Source organism: Marmota marmota, unplaced genomic scaffold (assembly GCF_001458135.2).
Source record: "Marmota marmota marmota unplaced genomic scaffold, marMar, whole genome shotgun sequence".
Classification (NCBI taxonomy): domain Eukaryota; kingdom Metazoa; phylum Chordata; class Mammalia; order Rodentia; family Sciuridae; genus Marmota; species Marmota marmota.
In genome coordinates this window covers 7,324,179-7,330,178 of record NW_026000108.1, presented here as the reverse complement: position 1 = coordinate 7,330,178, position 6,000 = coordinate 7,324,179, and the positions used below count along the sequence as shown (strand labels likewise).

The following is a 6,000-nucleotide window of genomic DNA, read 5'->3' as shown; positions in this document are numbered from 1 at the left end:
GGAACAGATGGGTTCCAAGCTCGGGGTCAGAGAGTAGACAGGACATTCCAAGTTTGCAGCGACAGCGAAGTCTGCCAGTCCACTCGCCCCACCCTCCTGTAAGCGCTGGTCCCTCACCTTGGATAGAAACCCGAGGAGCCGCAACACAGGGTAGGCGGGACCAACTACTCCAGGACACGCGGCTGACGCTTCTGCCAGGTAGGGTCCTGCTGAGCTGCCCAGCGCTGAGTGGCTCCTGGCATCCAGCGAGCTTGACTCGGGGCCGCACCGGAACCGGCCGGGCAGCAGTGGGCGCTCGCGATCCTCCTCTGCCCAACGCGCTCTCCCTCAGGGCTCGGCCTCCTTCGTCCCTCCTCCTGCTCCTGCTCCTCCTCCTGCTCCTCCCCTCTTCAGGACAGAGCACCAAAACGCCCGCCTGCACGGTCCTCCGCGGGCTGGCAGCCTTGAGCCGCCGCCACCGCCGGTTCTCTGTGGGTGTCGGAGCCCCTTCCCCGCCCTCGTTTGGGCGTCCCGGAATTCACTCCACTCGCCGCGGGTGCTCGGCGGTGCTGCACATGGCCCAGCCTTGGAGCCGATTTAGGGAGCCCGACGGGCTGGACCACACCGCGGCTCAGGTGAGTGCAGCGCTCGTGGGGCGGGGGCCTCCAATATGGGAAGCGGCACCCAGGTGCCCTCGCCTGGCGCCCGGACTCGGGGCAAGTGCAGAACCCAAGATGAGTCGAGGCTGAAGCAGGTGGAGTGGAAAGGGAGGAGACAAGGAGAGACAGGGTCTTCTCATCGTCCTCACCTCCTTCTCTAGCACCTCAGCTCTGGAAGTCTCGAGGACTGGTCTACAAGAGCAGAAATTGGAGTTTCTGACTCTTAACGAATTGGATTTTTCCCCCTCTAGCAGATTCGGAGGTTCTCTCCAGTCCGCCGCTACGCGCCGGCGGCTTCCCATTAGGACCCTGTGCGGCGGCTGGAGCACAGCGCTCAGCCAAGCCTGGGTACCACCTGGGGCGGAGAACTAGCGGGCTGACAGTGGGCAAGTCACTCAGCCGACCCGGCATCCTGGGTGGGGACGATTTAGTCCGGCTGACCTTTGCGGTCGGTTGGAGTGAGGAGGCGATGGGGCATCTCCCAAGGGATGGGGTGCTCGCGAGGAAAGAGATTGAAGCGACAGCCCGGACTGTAAGTAGCCTATCATACGGAAACCAATTATAACTGGATCTTGATATTTCAGCTTACTTTTTACTTTTTTTTTCCGCCTCGGTTTCTATTTCGGGTACCATGGATAGTGGAGGAGGTTGGGGGCAGGGGGATAAGGGGAGCGAACCCGCTGTGGAAGCGCTGAGCCCACTCCTCGAGAACCAGGGACTTACTGGCCCAGCCTGACTTCTCCAGGTGTGCTTTCCCAGCTGGGCGACTGACCTGGTGCTGCTCCCCCTTCTGGCACAGGCTGTTCAGGAACCCGAGGGCCGGCTTCAAGGGCCGAACCTGGAGCGCAGGAGGATGGTGAGATGGAGAAGCTGGAGCCAAAGCCATGATACGGGCACCATAGTCAAAGGGCTGTGCTGGGTTCAGCAGTTATTTTCCAGCGCTATAGGTCTTACTCTTACTACTTCCACCAAGATGGCATGAGAGCCTCCTTGCACGCCCAGGGCCTTCTCTTGGGCCAAGAGTTGCACCCCTCCCTCCCTAACCCGCTCTTTGCAGAACCAGTCGTATCCTTGACTTGCCTTGCCTTGTGCGAGACTCGCTCCTCCCCTTCCCTCAGCGTTATCCCAGGCTATTTTTATCCGCAACTTGAGCCAAGATGCTTTTTGGGGGATCCTGGGGACGCAACTCCAAATGCGCTGTCTTCAGACTGCGCTCCCAGAAGCAATTTCTTGCTACCTAGTGTAGCCCAAAGAGTATCAGGGAGAGCGGCCAGTGGGAGAAGGAGGGAGTGCAGGGCTCCGCTCCTTCTTTAGCAAACCAAGCTCTCCTCCTGCACCGCTCCAGGGCTGGATTGCTCCTCCAGACACTGGTCCAGCAGGGAGGGCAGGGAATCGGTCCTTAGCTGAGTTCCAAGGAGCTCCGGCACTCAGTGTTTGGCCAGCTGCTGCCCCGGCTACAGCCAGAATACAGACAAATTCCTTCAGTTTTAGCTGTTCGTTCTCGCTTTGCAATCAAATATCACCTCATTTTGTTAAGATACAATTACCAGATTCCACTCGAAGATTAATTGCAGGAATTTTATATTTTTTTTTTTTAAGGAGAGGATATAACCCAACTTTTGCCTCCCTGCATTTCAAAGCGCTCTCTTTGGTTTTCAGAATTATTTTTGCTTTCTGCTTTCCCAGCAAAAGTCGGTGCAGTTAGAATAAGCCTGACCTACTGAAATTCCAGGAGATGAATGTTTCAGCTGCAAATCCCTGCACTAGCCTTCCCTTTGTATTTCCAGTGCTTAGATAGCCCCACCACAGGATTGCAGAAAATACAATATTGAAATGGACCATTATGTTATATAAGATTTTCTCCTGCCCTAGTCAGGAAAAGATCCATTCTAAACGGAGACTTTCCAGGCTTCAGCTACCTATCTAACTCTTCCAGCAGACTTTGACAGGGATGGACAACTTCATGACTAAGCACTCCTAAATCAGCAGTTAATTAGGACAGCAGCATAGAGCGAAGCTTGTTGAGCTGTTTCTGGGCTGCAGGTCCACTATGAAGCTGCTGCTATAATAAGATGCACTCTAGCTTGAAGATGGAAAGTATTTACTGGGGAAGCTGATGACAAAGTGATGCCTTGAACTAGCAAATAGGAGTTTCCACAGGCCAGGGGGGCCTTGACTCTGCTGATGATAGGATCAGCATGGAGCCTACAGTCCTTAGCACAGTGCATCCACTTTGTAACCTTGTTAAAGGAGAGGGATTTGCATTACTGGGATTCCACAATATAGTTGGGGCTTTTACTTTTATTGTCAAAAGAAGGAACTTTCTTATTGGAAAAAAAAAAAAAATCCCAGGCATTCTCTGAAAGGACAAGCCATGTGGAAGCTTTTCTTATTTTGAATTGAAATTTGGTGGTGACTAGAAAGAGGCCAGAAGGTGCACTGGCTGTAGAAATCGCTTGATAGTGCACACTGTCTTTCTGGGACTGTGGCATCTTTACTTGGTGACACATAACCACCCTGTGGAAGGAGTCCTGTTCTCTCTGTGGAGGCTAGGGTTTGGAAGGAGGGACAGATAAGTGGATGTCTAAATGGAGCCTATGCCAAGGTTGTGCTCAAGCATTGGGTATTGGGCCAGCACTTAAACCAAGGTCCCCATGTGAGACACTTGTGGCAGGAGAATAGTAGTTTTCTGGCTGCTCAGCAGGAAATCCAGTAACTTTCCAGTCATTATAGAAGGCAGGAACTTCCCAGCTGAGTTGGAAAAACCAGGGTAGTTCCTTATCTACTGGGGGTAATTGTCTTCCTTCAACCTGGTTACATGATCTAGTGCTTTCTATTGAGACTGCCTTTTTCTGGTAGGGGAAAGAGAGAGACCTCCAGGCACTGTAGAGCCGACTTCTTGCCCCATGACCTTGGCTAAATGTTTTTCCCTCCTGGAGCTCAGGTTTTTTGTTTTGTTTTGTTTTTTTCTTTTTCTTTTCTGCAAAATAGAGACTAATGGAATATTTGGGAGAAATAAGGAAAAAATATATGAACAGCATTTTGACAATCATAAAACCCTTATGAAACTCTTAACTAAATTGTCCTCCCACCATTTTTATTTTATGTCTATTTTAATTTTCAGGTTAATTGTAGTTTGGGTATCTCTGGGTTACGTATGCTAAATATTAAATGAGAGTGAGGATTTCATATAATTTGACATTTTCTTCTTCTGATCACTCTATGTGAATTCTACCAGCACAAGGCTTGGATGCTTCTCAGAATTATGATTGTTTTGTTTTAGTATTGTAGTTAATTTTTAGAGTATTTCTTTTTGTTTGTTTGTTTATTCTGTTTTTTTACCTTTTAGATAACATATATCTTAAGAAAATCTATTTATAGGCAGGGACTTGACATTGAATAATCTAAAAATGTAAGTTGCAGATAGGGGAGTCAATTAAACATCACTACTTTCATGGGATTACGTGAGTCTCTCTTGTCTAAATCTGTTCTCAGAACAGAGCTCTGGCTGTTCTAGGTGTTTTTCATATTTTTGTCCCCCAAATTATCCTGGTACTTACTAGATGTTTGATAAATGTGTTTGCAAAAGTGAATGAATGATTGAATTGAATTTTCACAACAACCCTAGAGAGCAGATGGCATTATTTCTATTTAAAGATTGGGAATCGGCAGATTAGGAAACTTCATTAATTTTCTAAAAGTACAAAAGATTCCAGATTGGAACGCAGATCTGTCTGTTCTTATTTCACTCCAAGATACTGCTTGTCTTGCCCTTTCCCTCCATCTCTACTTGAACTCCTACAAAGTGTTTAGAAGATACCCAGCCACCGAAGGTCTTCTTATTTAGGGGGCACTACACTCTTGTTCTAGGGAGATGGTTTTGGTGGACAAGGTGAGGCTCTTTCTCCTTGTCCATATCTCCTAGCTCTGAACTCAGTTAAATGACCCCACCTGGGGCTTGGAATCTTGCAGGAGTAGTTAAAGGACACAAGGACAAAGGAGTGTTTATTTAGCACTGTGGGTCATGGATCAAGCGGCTGGCGTCAGCAGCAGCATCAATGTACCAAGATGTGGTCCCAGTGGAACCATTCCTTTGGCACCATCTTGACATGATCCTTAGAGCTTGGTTCCCTTCATATCTTTTCAGTTTCCAATCCTGGCTTTTTGGCTTCTCACCAGTTTCTAGAGGCCATCCACAATCTCCAAGCAGACTCCTTTTCCAAGTCGGGAGACATGGTAACCCACGGATGCACATAGCCTCTGCAATTCCTCTCCAGGCCTGCCTCCAACAGGAGGCATTCTGAGCTTCCTCTAACCCACAGGGAATTAAGCCCCTAGCTGTTTCAGGCCATTAGAATAATATTTACTGGGCCATAGTTTATCAATAGTTATGTGCTACCACATGAGGTCCAGAAAAATGAATACATCATTGTTCCCAGGAATAGCTTGAACATAATGGAAATGGATCCCAGTGGGCATCTTTTCTTTAATTTTTTTTTTCTCCATATTGCACGCTTTTTGTTAGTTTTCCAGCAGGGGTCGCAAGCTAAGATGCTTTCAGCAACCAAGCAAGAATCAGCCCTGACAGATCAGGCCATGCCTAGGCATGAGGCCTTATGCTCAGACCCAAAACAGGGCTGCCAGTGGGCCTCAGGCCTAGCTGTGGTGCATTGTATTTATTTAATTTTCAAGGTAGACTTCCCTAAGTTCGTACTTTTATGGGCAATCTACTGATTTCTGGGTAGTGACAGATTCAGTATTTCTAAATAGCACTATGTGGATCCAATAGAATATTTCTGTAATTAGACCTCATGTCTGCCTCAAAGCCTTCATTTTATGGCCTCCAGTTCCTGGGATAGGAAGGAAATTTGTCTGGAAAGGGGGATTCAGGAGAATTAGTTATCTAGAATATTCTGGATGGAGTGTCAGGGTTATGGGGTACACAGTGTTGGAATCACCTATGATTCACGTTTACACAGTTTTTGTTTTAACTCACTTGGGGTGCATCTTGTCACTGTCCCAGTAAGCATTTAGAGAGATCATACTTATTCCTTGACCACGTGTTTATTGAATTACCGCCTTGTGCCAAGTATTGTTTGGCTTACTAGTGACACAGTAAGGAATAAAGCAGATGGAAATCCTCACCCTTGTGCGAGGCGGAGGAAACAGACAAAAAGCAAGAGAGATAAATAAAATCTCTCCGAGTGAGATAGTGATATGCTAAGGATTCAAAATAAATCAGGGAAGGCGATGTGAAATGCCAGGGGTGCTGGATGGGAGACCTGTGGCAGGTAGCCAGTGAGACTGCAGTCTGGTCTGTGGCTCCATGGAACCAAATTCCAGGTCACAGCCCAACATGAAC

At 48.1% G+C, this 6,000-nt stretch overlaps 1 protein-coding gene across 2 annotated transcripts in view; it reads left to right on the top strand.

Moving 5' to 3' along the window:
* The first annotated feature begins 412 nt into the window (after positions 1-412).
* Positions 413-6,000, top strand: part of Hs3st1 (heparan sulfate-glucosamine 3-sulfotransferase 1) — a 30,008-nt gene continuing 24,420 nt past the window's right edge. The window contains exon 1 of one of the 2 annotated variants that reach the window (XM_015481964.2): positions 413-614. The gene's annotated coding sequence lies outside the window, so the exon portion shown is untranslated. Of the gene's footprint in view, positions 615-638; positions 1,171-6,000 lie in introns of those variants that run through there. The other variant, XM_048784196.1, reaches the window with a different exon arrangement.